Source organism: Meriones unguiculatus, chromosome 19 (assembly GCF_030254825.1).
Source record: "Meriones unguiculatus strain TT.TT164.6M chromosome 19, Bangor_MerUng_6.1, whole genome shotgun sequence".
NCBI lineage: Eukaryota > Metazoa > Chordata > Mammalia > Rodentia > Muridae > Meriones > Meriones unguiculatus.
This window is the reverse complement of record NC_083366.1, coordinates 25063792-25083069: the sequence shown is the minus strand read 5'-3', so window position 1 is coordinate 25083069 and position 19278 is coordinate 25063792.

Sequence of the window (19278 nt, the reverse complement as noted above, 5' to 3'; positions counted from 1 at the left end):
TAATTATTTCTTTGGTATGACATTGGTAAATTACCTGGGTACCAATTTGTTGAAGTCCCACAAGGAAAGGTCGAAGAACCTGAAAGCCTTGACAGTTAAGGACAGGAGACATAGTTTGGCTAACCCAGAAATAGAGAGCTTGGACAAGAAGAGCTAGCCTTCAACAAATATTGAATTACTGGATATTCTATTATGTACCTAAAGGAAGCAGTTGAGGGGGGAAAGAAGAAATGATCTGATGTACAGAATCATGCTAGGCTTTTTCCTGTAAAGAGAAGTAAGTCCAAGTGAAGCTTTCTGGGTGTGTGGTTCACAGGATAACCTCTCAGCCTCTTTACTTCACTGCACACTCAGCTTCGTCCTTTCCCTGATATGACGGTCCTTCAAATGCAAATCATCTAAATGGATCCTTCATATCTAGATAAGATGAAGTAGCAAATTCTGAAACCCATTGGCAGTAAATATGTCAATATACAGTTTGCGAGACAGTACTGTAAGTAAATTCTAATTTCAGAAATAGAATAAGATCACCTTACATAAATTTCCCATTCATCCAAGCTAAGACTCTCATCTTTGAACTGTGATATATGATTAAAGTAAGTAAGGCATGGGTGGGTGTCGGTGGGAGCACCTTTTCATATTTTGATATATAAAGTAACTGATACCCTTGATAACCTGTACATGTTATAAATGAGCTGCTGAGCTCTCTGCCAAATTTTAGTCTTAAATCATGATTCAAGGATTCAACTGTGCATTTGTAAAAGTGGAAGTAGACAGTGTGAAATGCTAGAGCTAAAAGCTTGCTTATTGAGGTGGACACAAAAGAAAAGTGTAGATATAGTAGGAAACTTTCAAGCTAGAAACATGCATTCCAATACATCTGTCATAAAGAAAACAGTGGAAAGTAGTAAAACAAAAGTACAAAAATATCTGGTCATAATTCTTACAATCACACTTTATTTATTCAACTAGTCTACTATCCACTTTTGCCAAAGATCTTGGCATCCCTGGGTTTGGACTACACCCACAAAACACTAAAGGGGCATTCTCAAATGTTTTGTTCAATTTTCAATGTTTGTTCAATTTAACCCAAATTCTCATGCGAAGAGTGATGTCAAGTTGGATGCCCGAGATTCCTCCTGGAAGCTTTGGAAAAAATGAGATTCCAGGCTCCTGTCCTTGAAACTCCCTAGTGTTCTTAGTTAGAAACAAATTTACAGCAGGATACGCAGCCAGGAGGAGAGATGTGGTTACACACACACACACACACACACACACACACACAAACACTCAGAGAGAGAGAGAGACTTAAATCTAATATGACAGTAGAGATTTCAACTTCCCCTGGGCTCCCATTCTTCAAAGACAATGGCACCAAGAGCTACTGTCTGATGCATCCCTGTGTTCTTTAACTCCCAGTCTACAGCAGACCATTGTTTTAATGCTCCATAGTCTCTCATTATGACAGTCTTTACATAGTGTCTTAGAACAGTAACATCACTCCCATCCTGTTTGATTTTTCATTTGATTTTTCAGAGTCGTCATGGCACTTGGCTTCTTGAACAAATTCATTTTCTAGTCTCTGTAGACTCTCTGCTCAGGTGGGAAGATAAAATTTGTCAGGTGATCACTTGAACCACATAAAGCCTCATTTTATGTTATGGCCACCTTGACTGTGGTTTCTGAATGAGAGGTCAGACTTTAAATAACAACTGACAGTGGTACTACCACTGTTCTCCAATGGTGCTATTAGGGAGTCTACTTCAAGACAGGTTGATGTCAGCACATCTGTGAACAATAGTGCTGTTAATAACTATTACATATTAATAACAATTTTACAAAATATAAGCTAAACATAATAATATAAGGGAATTAATAAGTAATCTTATAAAACAAGTACTTTATAAATTAGTAACTAAATTCATGCAACTTCTGAGTACTAACCAATGACCATCAGAGCTTCATGAAGCCAGACCCTTTAGTTAAAGATTGCAGAACATGTATGGAGGAATTATCTATAATTGGTATTTTTCTGTCTTTTATGCTGGGAGCTCAGAGACCACTTTACAGGAAGGATTATTGTATGCTCAAGCTCATCATCGCACGCTGCTGCTTAAGTTAACAGACATCCACACTCTATTGATTCTGGGATCCTTGAAGGCCACACTGAAGGTGGAACTAGAAGCTCCTCAGTATTTGTCTTCTGCTTTGCAGTAACAGAGCCTCTGGTTTGTAAGACGCTGCGTGGTCACTCTGAATAAAGAGCACATTCTCCAGCTTCCTATAGCCAGGTTTACACAGATGACTAAGTTCTGCCTACGGGGTAGATAGGAGTAAAAATACAGCTTCCAAAGACTTCCTTAAATGGAGTGGGCACCCTCTTCTTTTCCTCCCTCCTCCCAAATGGTGGATCATGGGTGATGACGGAGGTTTATGGAATCTCCTTGACCTTATGGAAGCCACATGTCAGGAAGCCACAGAATTGCAAGACCATAATAGACACTCTTACCAATCCTGCAGTGATCAACTAAACCTCACTTTATGGCAGCTTGTTTTTCTAGAGTTTTCTTACTTAACATAAAATCTAATTTCAAATGATTTTTAAAAATCTTTTACACATTGACTTTCCAGGTTAATCTTATAACATTGCCTGTGATTATCCAGAGAAAAGGCAGCTAGAAGAGGGGAGGAAATGAAGGAAAGGGGAGGGAAGGAAGAGACAATGAAAAAGAAGAAGAGAAAGAGGAGAAAAGGAGGAAAAGGTGGAAAAAAAAAGGGAAGGGAAAGAGGATGTAGAGGAATAGGGAACAGAAAGAAGGAGGAAGAATGAAAAAGAGGAAGAGAAATGGGAGAAAAAAATGAGTATGAGATTAAACAAATAAATAAAGCCAGGAATCATTTTTCCCTTTATCCCTTAATGGCCAAGAATAAAGTAGAGTTTCAGGGGTGCGAACCAGATGTTGGGCTCAATGACTGGCAGAAGGGGCTGCCTGTGTCATAACCTCCATCTGCAGATGATTAACAGCTGGCTGGAACAGGTAACCAAAGGCAGCTGCTTTAGAAGAGGCAGAGGTGAATTGCTTCCACAGTGTATGTCATAGCCGTCTGCTGAAAAGCAACACCGAGTGTGGAAATTCTGATGGGCTTGATGAATAGGGTTTCATGGATATAAAATGTTATTGTACATTATTACTCATTGAAATGGTTTGTGGCAAAGACGAATTCTTAGAAGCAACTGGCCATATAGTCTTGTATTTTAATAACATATGTGTCAGCCAACAGACATATGCCTTAACAGCTTTTAATTATTTCTACTGTTTGCTTACTTCTTTGCATTAAACATGACTTCAGTCTTTTGCATATTCATCTGAAATCTCCATTCTCTTACCTTGGTTATCACTTCTCTATTAATTGCTGCCAAGTCTGTGGGGAATTTTTTTTTTTTTTTTCAAAAACAATCAGGCTTTCTTCAGGCCAAACAGCTCCATTTACCTTGAACTTTTCTTTCTTTCTTTTTTTTTTTTTTTTTTTTTTTTTGTTCATAGTTTCTGCAGATCTCTTTCCTGGCAAGAGGGAAGTTTCGGCTGCTTCTGCACCAACTTGTCAGTTAACTCTGCAGCCCAAGTGTAACCCTGTTTTACAAAGATTGCCCTGGCAGCTTGGCAGTTTCGCTCACAGGTGTGTCTCAGGGGCAAAGTCATCTCTGGTGTTCCAGATTTAACTGTCTCAATCCCGTATGAGATTATGTAAAAAGGTCTGTGGTGTGCTGTTACTCTGGTTTGGATTTAATTTGAGAAGCAATCTGCCAGTGAAGAGGACTAAGGGAGTTTTTGATGTGGTTCACTGTTGAGCCTTCTCGGCTTAAGGGAAGGCGCTTCTGAAGGTACTCTAAGTGTGTACATTCTCTCCCCCATCTCTCGCCATCTCTTTCTCTCTTTGTTTTCCTTTCCACCCCAAGTGTGTGTGTGAGAGAGAGAGACAGACAGAGAGAGACAGAGACAGAGAGAGAGAGACAGAGAACAGAAGCAGTTCTGATCTCCCTGATGCCTCTCCACCTTGATATTTGAGATATGCTCTCTTACTGAACCTGAATCTCACTGACTTCGCTGGACATCTAGCTCCAACAATTGTCTTGTCTGTACCACACCCTGTCACTGGGATTACAGATGCATGCCACCATGCATGGCTTTCCATGTGGGTGCTGAACTCATGCCCTTATGCTTGTGTGATGGGCGTATTATCACCTGAGGCATTTCCCCATCTACACTATCGACCGGGTGCTTCTCGTGAGGCAAACACAGACTTGAACAGGGAAGGAAAATGATTTTAGGTAATAGTTTAGGCTGTAAAAGACCCCACAACACCCTGTAAATAATTCATAATAATCATGTCGCAGACGATGTGGACACGTGGAGGATCATGTACTTTTTTATAAGACAGGCTCAAGAATGAAAGAAAAGCCAAGACGATGGACCATTCAGGCTCTTTTGAGAGCTCTGCACGTCGTGACTTCAACAAGAACAGCAGGCAAGCTGCCAACTAGAGGAGGAATTAGCAATCAGTCGTATATTCTTCGGAGTGTGTCAAATGCTGCTTCCCAGCCAGGCACATCGTTTCCACCTGGTGAGCGAATGTCTTATTTCCGTCTCCTTTCAGCAAACAACGCAACAGTTCTAGGGGCCTCAAGGCAGGATTCTTGACCACGTTCATCCACACCTGCTTTTCCTCTCTTACTCTTTCAACCCTCCCTGGCTTCCATCTTTCTCATGTCTCACCTCTCTCTCTCTCTCTCTCTCTCTCTCTCTCTCTCTCTCTTTCTTGCGTTTTCATGAGAGCACAATGACCTGGAAACACCCTGGGCTCTGAATCAGAAGATTCCTCTCCAATGGAGTGATGCCAGATTAACATTCAAATGCCCAGTGTATGATTTCAGCTGGATAATATTTTTATTTCATGATTCTTATGTCCCAGTTATTAACTATTTCATTTTACCCACAATTTCAGTTAAATAGGCATTGGTTATTTATTAGTTGTACCTGGCAAACCCAGGCTAGCTCTGATCTCTGTCTCTACTGCTTGAGTGTCAAGTCATTTAACGTGGGAGGATCTCAGCACCTTCTTTTGTCAAGAAGCAGTGTGGTAATTGGAACAAATGAAAGAGATCAGATCAGATCTAGCTTCTACCTCCCATAACCGAGTTCTGTGTGAACACACTGAATGTTGTATGCTGTTAGCTTAATGGATTTAACTGAAACTCTTGGGTGTACTTGACAACTCGTTCCATGAATGTCATCATCAGTGATGGGTGGGGCATTACCCTAGGAAATTAATAGCATGGGTTCCATTCACTCTTACAGTAATCTGTGAAAAAACATTAAAATACAGAGCATAGGACACAGAAATAGTCTGGGAAATCATAAGAAATTTATGATAATAAGTGGGGAAGGAATTAAGCACTCCTGTTTTTCAGAAGCCAATCACTTTCTCTTTGAATACTTCTTTTTTTTTTAACTTTTTATTTAATAGAAGATAAACTTTTTTTTATACTGTTCACCCGTTTAAATGACAAGGCAGAAAAGACTGAGTTTGAGCTTTGAAAGTGCATCTGAAAACAATGGATTTGCACGTTGGTAATAAAAAAAAATCAAAACAAGTATAGCAAAGAAATGAGGATGGAGCATGGTTTATTACCTGTGGCAGATAAGGATAGCATGGGAATTATTTGAATAATTCCTAAGGCACTGCCCTCCTCACATGGGAAGCATAGGGATTTTTGTGGGGGCATCTATAGGTATTCAAACAGGAAAAAACTTCGGGGACAGACAAATTTCCAGGCCTGCTCAGCATAAGGCTACAGTTCAAGACAAAGGATAGATAGCACATTTCTGTAGGTCAAGGTCATGGAGCACATGTTTGAAAGGTCAAAATGATGGACTGGGACACTTTGGGGTATGCCCAGCTAGCAACACAAAGGTGGTGGACAGAACCTCCTCTGGGGATGCACATCTTTCCACAGACTGTTCTGGAAGACAAAAAGCAAAGGAAACTTTAAAAGTCTATAGATATAGTCATTCACATTTCAAGATGTTGGCTTCTCTTAGCGGCTAGTTAAAATAGTATACATGTGCCATTGGTAGATTTTTTTTTTAATTTTTTCTTCCTTGCTTGTGCATACATCAAGACTTACCAATGCCCCAGAACAGTCAAATGCAGTTGTAGCATAGTAAGTTTCATTTAATATTTCTGGTATGATCATTTTAATAGGAGGTAGATAGGATTCTACCTCCTATCCCTTCATACAAATGTAAACATACAATGTGTCACTAATAAGACAACCCTAATTCCCTGTTCTTTCTTGGACCTTTCTTCTATAATCTTTCTTCCATGGGACTCAGATAGTTTTAGGAAGGTCTGATGCTTTGGAGAGAAGAAAGAATGTATGTTGAGCACATTTAGAACAAAATAACTGAAGGCTTTGAAGACTTAATGATATCTTTTTAGGTCACGTTAAAATAGGCCCTGGGTAAAAATAGTGCTAGCAAAAGACTCCACTTGAGATTGTGCAAGCATGACTGAAGACACGACTGAGATCTGACTAATCAAGACACACTCTGCTTTTGGAGGCAGGATTTTCAGAGGCCTCCACTTGTTTTTATTTTGTTTCATTTTGGCCACAAATCACTTGGGAGATACACTGGGGAAAATAATGAGCTTTAAAGTCTCTCTCTCCGGCCTTTAGACTTTACCAATTAGGACAGGTTGAGTGGAAAATAAACTTCACAGATCTGCCTGTCTCAGCCTTCATAGCACTGAGGTTATAAGAAAGCTTTTTGCACAGGGTCTAGCAATTGAACTTAGAGCCTTACATTTGCAAAGCAAGCACTTTAATGACTGGGCCATGCCTCCCAGCCACATACCTATGCTATTTTATGACTTCCTTCTTTTTTGAAGAATAAACAGTATTACTGACTTAACTATGTAACATCCTACATTACCACCTTCCACACTTATGTAAGTGCCATAATATCCCTTAGTTCCCATATACTTTCTTTCCCAACTCATACTGTAAGTTCATGAGAATATAATTTGCATGAAATAGGCACTGTTCGTAATGATGGGACTGATTCTTCCACCAAGAAAAGGACAAGAATTAGGACAGTGGAGAAAGGTGTGGACTGATTGCCTGGAGGAAAGGATTTGCTTGTACAGAGGTTTTCCTCTGACTCTTTTTCACCCCTAGATCGCACAGGCTCTGTTAGTATGAGATTTGTCCATAGTACAAAGATACAATCGAACAACGAGAATACCTTATAGACACAGCCTGAAGGGGATCTCAGCTACTGCCCTATGGACCCTGTCTCCCATTACACTGCACCCCTGGCTCATATAAGCCTTATTTTGTCTCCTTTGTACCTTTTTCACCCTCCTCTGGCATCCATTGTTTCCTTCAGAGTCTGTTGTCCCTCCACACTACAGAAACCCAAATTTGAACCCAGTCCTTTCACTAACATCTCTTCATGAGTCTATCAGATTCTACCTGCCTTGATTGTATTAAATGAAAACTTGCCTCTCTCATTTACAATGTAGCAGTTAGTTAGAGTATATCAAATTATTTTTGTTTTTAGGGTGCATGTGTATGTGAGGGTCAGAGGACAACTTGAAGAAATTGGATCTCTACCACAACATGTAGATCCTCGTGATTGAATTTAGGTCTTTATCAGGCTTGGTCACAAGCATCTCCACGTGCTGAGCCTCTTGCCAACCCTAGATAGTCCATCAATAAGGTTCTGTATGGTGGGAAATACATTGATGTGGTTTACCAGAACGTTATTTTCTTTATATCAGAACAGCCACTGTTGGAGATGATGTCCAATAAATAAATCTTATCTCTATAAAGTTTTCTTTTCTGTTTAGTTTTTTAAAAATGTCTTCACTTTACATCCTGAATGCAGGCCCCTCTTTCCTCTCCTCCTGGTCCCACCCTCTTCCTCTGTTCCCTTTTTCCTCTATTCCATTCTTCTCAAGAAAGGGGAGTCCCCTCCCTCCAATATCAACCCTCTTCAGCACATCAAGTGACATCAGGACTGAGCACATGCTCTTCTACGAAGGCCAGTCAAAACAGCTAGCTAGGAGGAAATGATCCAAACGCAGGCAACAGAGTCCATATCAGAGACAGCCCTTCCTCCACTTGCTGGTGACTTCATATGAAGACCAAGCTACCCATTAGTTACATATGTGTATGGGGCCTAGGTCCAGACTATGTATGGTGCTAAGTTTACTTTTAAAAAGAAGTAACTGTCCTGAGCTCTTATGTATCCAACATATGAAGAAATTAATTTGATTTCATTTCACAATGTCTTTTTAAGGTAAGAATTATGACACAATTTTGATAAAAGGAAACTAGACGAGGGATGTTCAATAATCTCTCTGTGTTACTCATCACTGAAAAAATACTCCAGAGAAACAACTTGAAGCATGGAAGGTATTTAGATTAAAAGTTTCTGCCACTGTCATCTGGCTCCTTTGCTTTTCAGCCTGTATCAAAACAGAAACATCATGGTGGAAAGAAATGGAAGAAGCATACAGCGGAGGAGAAAGCTGCTTGCCTATGTTAGCCAGAAAGCATAGTGTCAGACTAGAAGGGCAGGGAATATTGTATCATATGTACAGATATTCAAAGCCATATTTCTAGTGACTCATTTCCTGCAATGAATTCCTCACACCCTAGTTTCTACCTCCTCCTCATAAGGCTATCAAATTATGCATCTATAATGAGTAATACTGATGAAGGCCAAGGCTGTGAGATGCAATCTCTTCTCAATGACTGAATAGCCGAACAAGAGAAAAAGTTTCCTGCACAAGGGGCCTTTTGAGGTTCACGCCACATCCAAACAATACTCTCCCAGATCACAGAGCATATGAGTGACCGAGAGAGTTCTAAACTTATTTGGCTCCAAAGGTCCCAACCAGCATGAGATATGTAGATAATGATTCAGTCAATGCCACAAGCCCTCAGGGACAATGTCTGTTGTCGTTGCAAAATTTCTATCTCCATGGAGCAGAGCAAATCTCCCTGACAGGTGTTGTCTCTATACTCTTTTAAGATGAAAAGAAAGAAAAATAAAACTGAGAAGTAGACAAGAGTTCTCACAAAAGGAAGAATTTTGTCTATTTTAACGAAATAGACAAAAAATATAGAAACACACACAAAAAAATTAAGGTGTTAGTTATGTTAGTTAGATGAGCACGTTTTCTTTCAAAGAACCTTTTTTTATTATTATTGTATGCTCAAACTCATATCTTGTATAAGAATTCCATGGAAAAAAGTCCAAGTTTCCCAGCGTCATAAAGGACAGCCACCTCATGGTCACCTATGCCTGCCTTTCCACCCTCACGTGTGTCAACTTGGTTTTCTTCAATTTTACTGGTTATGTAGTTTTATTATTTTCAATACTATGTGGGCTGAGTTTATTCACTGAGTTCCCAAAGGCTTAGGTGCCTCTCATTGGAAATCTCTTTTTATACCTACAGAGAAGACAAGAATAAAAAGAGAATTCCATTCTAGAATCCACATGAGTCCAGCTACCTCCCAGCAGCTTTCCTCATTCTCTTTGTGACCTTAGCAGCATGAGCTGACCTTCCCTGTGTGCCTTGAAGCATCCTGAATGCCCTTTCCTTCATGGCTGTGAGTTAACCATCACCATATTTACTAAGCATTTTTTTTTTTTGTGTGCCATGCATTAACCTACTCAATTTATCTAACTTAATTTCATGTAATAGTAACGGGTTCATATTATTATCCCTAACATAATACATATCTGAAATTGAAATGGGGGGGGGATGTTTTCTCACTTATAAATAATTGTTAAAACTAGATCCAAGCTCAGCTAACACTGAAGTTGAATTCTGAAATGCACAAAAATAACAAATAACTTTTTAAATATAAGCTCCTATTACTCATAAAAAGGACTTGAAATTTATAGTTTTCTTTATTTCCTATAATTCAAAGTCCTTCCTTAATTGACAGATTGTAAGGATTTATTTGCAGTTTCTGTCGTGCATTGTTCTATATGCTTATTAGCATATGTGTACATGTGCACACATACGTGCACATATAACCAACAGTATCATGACAGTGGGTTTCGAAGGCAGCTTTACACTGAGAAGCTATTCTAGTACGGAAGCTCAAAGTCTATGCACAGACAGGGAGAGACAGGAGGAAGGAACCAGATGCTGTTTACTCACCTTTTCTTGAATGAGAGCCACAGATACCGTGTGGAAACTACCTCCTACCGCTATTTCCCTCAGAGCAGGATGTACTTGAGTCCCAGTTCCACCTCACTTCAAAGTCAAGATCAACTTTCCAGACTTTTGTGTGCACCTTAACCATCTGGGCAAGCCAATTAAAATGCAGATTTCGGATAAAGAATGCCTGGAACAGGGCCCAGGCATTTGTCTTTCCAAATAAGCTCTTTTAAGAGTTCAGGTGTGTGTATCCTGAATGTATGTACTAACTGTAGCTACAGTGAATACCTCCATGCCTGCTGCTATATCTTGTTCTCTCACTCTGTGTGTGTGTGTGTGTGTGTGCGTGCGTGCGCGCGCGCGCATGCACATGCGTGCTCACACATGTGCTTATGTGTGTGTATGCAAGGGTGTGTGTGAGTGTTCATGTTTGTTAATGTGGGCATGTGTGAATGAAAACACATGTGTTGTCAGGTAACAGCTTCCACCTTTTTCTGAAATGGAGTCTCTTTGTTGTTTGTTGCTCTGCATGCCAGGTCAGCTAACCCTAAAGCTAGCGATTCTCCTATGTACCTGTAGCAACACTACCTATGACTAAAGGTGCTTACTATATAGTGCCTAGCTTTTGATGTTGGTTCTAGGGATCTGAACTCAGGTTGTCACACTTTCACAGCAACAGGTTTACCCACCAAGGTATCGCCCAGTCTCAGAGCTGTTCCAAGAGGGTATTTCTTTTGGTCACTGTTCATAAGCGGAGTAATGCTTCGGGTGAATTTTAGACAATGAAATTTCCACGGCCCATCCTCCCCTCTTCATACTTCATATTTCTCTAACATCTTTCCATTGCTAATTTTGCAGAAAACAATATTGCATATGCATGAACTGTTGAATCACAATTCAGCCAGATTTCTTCCCTTGTTGGATTTATTAACGTGTCTGGAAGCTTTGGTGGTGGATACTAAGAGAGCCTCGGGTTTCTGAGGTTTCTTTGACTTTGCCTTTGGCATCAGCAGCTTCTGTTCTAAGGATGAAAGGATGACAAAGAAGCCCCTCCTGGCTATTATTGGAAATTCTATTCTACAGCACTAGTAAACAGTTGACAAGGAGTAGGAAGTAACCTTCCAGACTTGAAACCCACATGTACGTTCTGACTCCATGAATATCAGTTTCTCTTAGTTTATTGTAATAATCACAAAGCCTTTGCTAGTGTCACTTCTCTGCTCAATAGTATAAAGCTCTTGTTAAAATGTACTTGCTGGAGCTTGCTTCATGGTTGACCTACTTGATCTTCATTTCCTTGTTGCAAATGTTGGTTTTTCTTTTTTTTTTCTTTCTTTCTTTCTTTCTTTTTTTTTTAATCAAGGTCTGTATGCAGAAAATAGCCTTTTTAAATGCAAAGAATTTAGAGGAGCCAAAGATTGCTGGTGATTTCCAGTTCTTCCTCTGGGGACATTTATCTAACACAGATATGAAGAAAAAGAAAGCAGCTTTGTTTGATACTGCCTGGGTATCTTTTGCTTCCTGAGGGCACCTAAGATTTCCCACAGAGCAGAGAAGCATTTATATATTTCCATATTTACCTGATGAGGAAGTCTTTGCATACTATTAACATGATGATCCCACTAGAAACACAGAAATCTCTTCTGATCTTCATAGGGAAATAAACAATTTAATCTGAAGCAATAAATAATAAAAAAATGTCATAATTCTCATCTAAAATAATGGAAACTAGAAGGCAATAGAAATGTATATTGAAAATCATAAAGAAAAATGGAATAACATATGGAATTCTATGCCCAGCTCAACTATCTAAATGAGTTTAAAACAAACATATATTCAGACATGAAAACTCTGTTTTTACCTCCCACAAACCCATTCTCAAGAAGTCGTAGAGAATATGGGGAAAAACCAAAGACCTACCCTATCAGAGAGTCCCCACCCTGACACTGTGAACCATACTCTGCTAAGCTTGTAGACAGGAGCCTGACAGAATTGTCCTCTAAGAAACTCCACCCAACATGACCTCAAAACAGATACTGAGACTCAGAGTCAAAAATTGGGCAATGTGTAGGGAGTATTGTGGAAAAGTGAGAGGAAAGAGAAAAGGACATAGAAGAGACAGGAGCTCCACAAGAAGACCAAGAGGACCAAGAGCTGGCTAACCAGCACCCAGACTGGCTTACTGAGACTGAAGCATAAACCAAGGACCATGCAGATATTGGATGTAAGTCCTTACAAACATGTAGCAAATGGACAGCTTAAGCTTCATGTGGGTCCTCTAGTGAGGAAAGAGGGGACTGCATAAAACAGGATCTCACTTGCTAGCTTTTTGATCATTTCCCCTTGGTGGGACTGCCTTGCCAGGCCACAGGGGAAGAGGACAGGCTCAGTCCTGGCACAGCTAGAAGAGCTGGGGTGGATGGGAAAGGAAGCTCCCCTTTTCTAAGGAATAGGTGAAGGGGGAGGGAGGAGAAAAGAAGGGTGGCAATGGGAGGTGAAGAGGGATGGGGGCACAACGAGGATGTAAAGTAAATAAAAAATTAATTAATTAAAAGAAAGAATATGGGGATAATGAAAAATGCGCGGATCACAAGTCAAGACTCCAATCCCACAGAGAAGCAGAGAGTTCTACAATTAAGTGATGCAGAAGGCGACCATAGCCAGGTGCAGAATACATCCAGAGCCCAGTAGGACAGGTGGTAGGTCTCCCATAGGTGTCCTTCCAAATGACACAGCTGACGAGTAACTTGGTACCCAGGGGAGCAGGAGACATTGAGAACTGGGAATGACTTTGTGAAAATTAGTCAAGAAATGCAAAGAAGCTAGCAAGGAAGAACAGAAAAAAAGAAACATAGTTCATACCATCCGCCTCACCTGACAACAGTATCCCTCTCACAAACCAAGGAGTAATGACATAGTGAAAGCTAACAGTTCTGGGAGGCAAAGACAGTGGTTGAGTTGGGGTGCCAATATCCAGCTATCAGACAGCAAATCTCGAGTTTCCTGACGAGCTAGTCTATAGACCTTTTTTTTTTAAATCTGAAAATTGTGCTTAAAAAAGTGAGTTAAACTATTTTTATTTAGAAAAGTAGAAGATACGTAAAATTATTGTCTAAAGACAAACAAATAAAATCCCAAATTGGCCTTTGTAACAGAAAGGTAACATTGGATAATCTAAAAATGCTGAATACTCTTCTACTGTCTCTTCAGAAGGACATACCTGACAAAAAAATAGTCCCTGTCCTGATAATAAACAGGCAAAATTCAGAATATATTTTTGTAGAATGCAAGGTTTTGAAACTCTTCTCAATAGATTAATGATCAAGTGGGGAAGTAAATGATTTATAAGTAAGTATGCCAATATACTAAGTTTTTGTAAACAAGAAATATCAACAAATTTTTTTATCTAAAATTTCCCATTATCTTGCTAGGAACTACTTACGTTTCCAGAGGAGAAAGTATTCATTGAGGTAAGGGGCACTCATGTACTGAGGACCCTAATTTGCCTAGGAGGTGGGTGAAAATCACCTCAACAAACACACTCTGCTGAACAGTTTCTGGAGTAGAAGATTTAGCTGTTCTAGTAAGTTACCTTTCCTCAACAAGACATATAAGCAAATTATCAGGTGCTCTGGAAACCCTGCAACCTGGACAGTGATTGTTCTCGAGGTATGCAGAGAACACTGACCCAGGTTAAGATGGGTGTCCTATAATTAAGCGTCTTCCTTGGGGTATGATTAAAAAGAAATCCAAGTTAGGTTGCTGCTGAATTCAGCCAAAAAGAAAGGTTCAAGAAATACTCAAGAAAGTACCCAGAGGGTAATCTCAAAAACCACACAGATGATAAAAACTAAATGTCATAGGGATGACTGCCATGAATCATAGATTTTGAAAATTTAATTATTAAAAATAAAATGTGAGAACATGGCCCGCATGTTCATGCTCATAGAGGCTCACAGAGACTGAAGTGGTAATCAGGGAACCAGCATGGGGCTGCACTAGGTCCTCTCCAACACGCTGTGGTTGTTTAGCTTTGGGGTTTTGTGGGACTCTTAACAGTGAGGATGGGAATGACTCTCACTCTATATTTGTTTGCTCTTGGGACTCTCTTCCTCCTACTGGGATGCCTCATCAAGCCTTCACATAAGGGTTTGTGTCTAGTCTTATCACATCTTGTTCATCTGATATGTCTGAGAACCCTGATCTTTTCTGAAAGGTAGATGGAGGGGCAGAGGATCTGGGAGAGAAGGGACGTCTGGGGGGGGGTGCAAACTAGAAGGAGTGGAGGGAGGGTGGCTGTGGTAGAGATATAGTGTGAAAAGAACAATGAAAGAAGAGAAGGAGAACAAGATAAGGAGGGAGGAGAAAAAAGGAGAAGAAGGTTTTTAAATTTTGTTAGACTGTTTTAAACTTGTAGACAATGAATGGTAATGTGTCACTCTCATTTACCTCTTATCTCCTTCCCTCTTCCATGGTAACCATTCTTCCAAACACTCTACTTGTGTCTTCAGTGTGTGGGACCCACTGAATTTAATTTGTTGCTTGTATGAGCATGGATGAGAAGTTATTTACTGGAGCACGGGTAATTAATCAATGGCTGGATCACTGAAGAAAATATCATCCTAAAGCAACTGTAGCTCTAGGGAGGGATGGTGGCAGGCACATACCTTTAATCCCAGCACTCCACATGTAAAGTTGGATGTCTGAGTTCAAGGCCAGACATAATAAATTCCAGATCGGCCAGGGACACAGAGACTGTCTCAAAACAGCAACAATTACAAACTGTGATTCTACTGAGAGGAGAGATACATTCTTTCAGAGATATGATTATCATTTTGGGACAATGCAACTTCTTCTTCTGTATTAATGGAATTGTCTGATTGAATACACATAGCCATTTGGCTTCTGTTTTTTCCATAATTGAGAGAAGTTGGCCTTTGTGATCAGACTTGACTCTTCCCCTTACCTCACTTCTGTACAGACATGCCACTAACTAAGATGTATATAGACATATCATATGTGTAGACATAAAATCGAACATGCATGCCTACAACACACACCACACACAGACAGAGAGCACATAAATACACACACAAACATACTTACATGCACTCATACATACATGTCTCATTCTATGACTACTTCTATTGTATGCCAACTTGCAAACTTGCAAACATCAAGGATTCATTGAGGAAATAAGTTGATTGCCCAGTCTGGAAAGAGAGATACTGCTAAATGCCGGTACTGGAATTGTGATCCACTGTACGCTTGAGTCCAGAAGAAACTAGGTCAGCTGCATCTACTATGGGATTAATGCTGAATGCTTATGCAAATACCTCTGGGATAAGATGGAGATGTCAGTCGTTTACACTTCCGTCACTTACATGTGCTTATCACTTTGTGATGTGTATGTGTTTTAACATTCAAATTATATATATTTTTACAAATATACAGTTTTATTAGACATCACATATTCCTGTAATTATGGGTTTCAAAGCCAATACCACTAACATCTCTGGATAAATCTTTAGAAGAGAGTTTATGAAAGAATAGTATTATTTCCAACTGCAAAATAAGCATGATAAGTTTTGTTTTTTATGTGAATATAATTCATGCCTAAAGGATGTCAACACACACAGAGAGAGAGAGAGAGAGAGAGAGAGACAGAGAGACAGAGAGACAGAGACAGAGACAGGGAGACAGAAACAATGATAGAGAAAGAGACAAAAAATTACTTTCTTCCAAATTAAGTATTATGGCCATTTCATATCCGCTGCCATCTCTATCCATCCTTTACCCTTCATTGTAAGGAATGGAATCAGGGCTTTGTGCATGATTGGATGGTAGGAAGTTGTTCTACCACTGAGCTACATTATCAACCCAGGCTTACATCTTACTTAGCTGTTACATTACTGACAAAGCTCTGCTGATATTCTCTTTTAGAAAAAAACTTATAAGCCATCTTGCTTTTGAATAATATTGATGTGTCCAAATATAACATCCAAGATTTTTTTTCAACTAATTAACAATTATCCATTTCTTTAACCTATTGTTTTTGGCCTATTTATATATATATATAGCTGAAATTGACTAACCATTCCTTGTCTACTCATGTTACAATTCCTTGCTTAAATTTTTTTCAAATAGCTAGACCTATGGTTTTGAGTTGAGATTCCTAAAATTTACAATTTGGGGTTGTGGATATAGCTGATGACAGAGTGTTTTTTTAATAGTCATATTATATTTCTTTATTTTATTTTTATTAATTATAATTATTTATCAATTACTTTATTCACTTTGTATCCCACCTATAGCTCCCTCCCTCTTACCCTCCCAATCCCACCTTCCCTTCCTCTTCTCCACCCATGCCCCTCCCCCCAGTCCACTGATAGGGGAGGTTCTCCTCCCCTTCCTTCTGATCCTAGTCTATCAGGTCTCATTAGGAGTGGCTACATTGTCTTCCTCTGTGGCCTGGTAAGGCTGTACCCCTCTGAGGGGTAGGTGATCAAAGAGCAGGCCAATAAGTTCATGTCAGAGACAGTCCCTGTTCCCATTACTAGGGTACCCTACCTTCTTGGACACTGAACTGCCATGAGCTAATCTGTGCAGAGGTTCTAGGTTATCTCCATTAACTGTCCTTGGCTGGAGTTATCAGTCTAAGAAAAGACCCCTGTGCCTAGATTTTTTGGTTCTGTTGCTCTCTTTGTGGCCCTCCTGTCCTCTCCAGGTCTTACTATCTTCCATTTCTTTCATAAGATTCCCTGTACTCTGGCCAAAGTTTGTCTAAGTCTCAACATCTGTTTTGATACCCTACAGGGTAGAGTCTTTCAGAGGCTCTCTGTGGTAGGTTTTTATCCTGTTCCTTGTTTTCTCCCTCTTCTGATGTCCATCCTCTTTGCCTTTCTGAATGAGGACTGAGCATCTTACCCAGAGTCTTCCTTCTTGCTTAGCTTCTTTAGGTGTGCAAATTTTAGTATGTTTATCCTATAGTCTATGTCTAATATCCACGTATGAGTGAGTATATACCGTGTGTGTCTTTCTGCTTCTGGGATACCTCACTGAAGATGATCTTTTCTAGTTCTCATGATTAACCTACAAATTTCATGATTTCCTTGTTTTTAATTGCTGAGTAGTATTCCATTGTGTAAATGTACCACAATTTCTGTATCAATTCCTCAACTGTGGATCAAAGACTTCAATATAAAACAAGACACACTAAACCTGTTAGAAGAAAAAGTGGGGAAGAGCCTTGAACTCATTGGCACAGTAGAAAACTTCCTGAACAGAACATCAACAGCACAGGCTCTAAGATCAACAATAAATGAATGGGACCTTATGAAACTGAAAAGCTTCTGTAAAGCAAAGGACATTGTTGTCAGAACAAAATGACAACCTACTAGGAAAGGATCTTCATGACCCTATATCTAACAGAGGGCTAATATCCAGTGTATATAAAGAACTCAAGAGGTTAAACAGCAACAAATCAAGTAATCCAACTAAAAAATGGGGTACAGAGCTAAACAGAATTTTCAATAGAGGAATATCAAAGAGCAGAGATACACTTAAAGAAATGTTCAACATCTTTAGTCATCAGGGAAATGCAAATCAAAACAACCCTGAGATTTCACCTTACACCCATCAGAATGGCTAAGATCAAAAACCCAAGTGACAACACATGCTGGAGAGGATGTGGAGAAAGGGGAACCCTCCTCCATTGCTGATGGGAATGTAAACTTGTACAACTACTTTGAAAATCAATCTGGTGCTTTCTCAGAAAATTAGGAATAGTGGTTCCTCAAGATCCAGCCATACTACTCCTAGGTATATATCCAAAAGATGCTCAAGTACACAACAAGGACATTTGCTCAACCATGTTTGTAGCACCTTTATTTGTAATAGCCAGAAGCTGAAAACAACTCAGAGTGTTTATCTGTTAGTATAGCCATGGATTAAATCTGCAAACTGCTAAGGAAAATTGCAACTCATCCCTAAAGTTGATTAAACAGTTTATGATTGCATATATCACTTTCTTTCTTTCCATAATTTACAATAAACTTAAAGGGAAAGCCTCATGAAGCCTACAGGTATTTTCTGTGTGTGATTCACCCATATGTGTTATCAAACACACATCATATACATATCTTAGGAAAATGTAGTTGTAGAACTTGGGGTAACCAAGAGATATTGATTATTATTTTTTGACAGGGGTTTGGGAAGGTTTATTTTTATCTTACAGTTTATACTCTATCATCCATGGAGTCAAAGCAGGAACTCAAGGCAGGAAACCAAGGTAGGAACTGAAGCACATACTTTATATGGGTTTTGCTTACGGGCTTGCTTCTTGTTACTGTCTCAGTTAGCTTTCTTATGGCACTCAAGACCACCAGCCCAGGAGTGGCACTACCCACAGAGAGGTGGATCCTCCCTGCTCATCCTGTCAGTCATAAATCAAGAAAATGCCCACCCACAGGCTTGCTCACAGGAGATTGAGGAGAGTTTGTTCAATCGAGGTTACCTATTCTCAGATAAGTCTAGCTCTTGCCAATTTGACAGAAAAACTAGCCAGTACAAGTGATCCCTTGCCAACACAAACACATCATTATTCAACTATAAACTTTCCTTTCTTATATATTCCCAAGATCTCTTATTAGTATCAGTGTTTCAGCATAAAACACATTCTAACCTTTAATTTTTCCTAGATTTTACAATTCAAACACTTCAAAAACTTTAGCATCTTTAAAATACCCAGTTTCTTTCAAAGTTTATCTAAAATACCTACACTATCTGAAACTTTCAAAGTCTCTTTAAAATATCCAAATATTGAAACATTCAAGTCCCCAATATTCCAGAATTTCCGTAAAATTTCAAAATCTCCCTAAATTTTCAAAGATTTCTCTAAAATATTCAAGGTCTTCTGAGTTCCTATAAATTAAAAAAAAAAACAAGTTAAATAGTTTTTCTTCTTTTTTATCTTTCTTTTTAAATTTATTTTTAATTACAGTTTATTCACTTTGTAATCCAGCTGTAACTCCC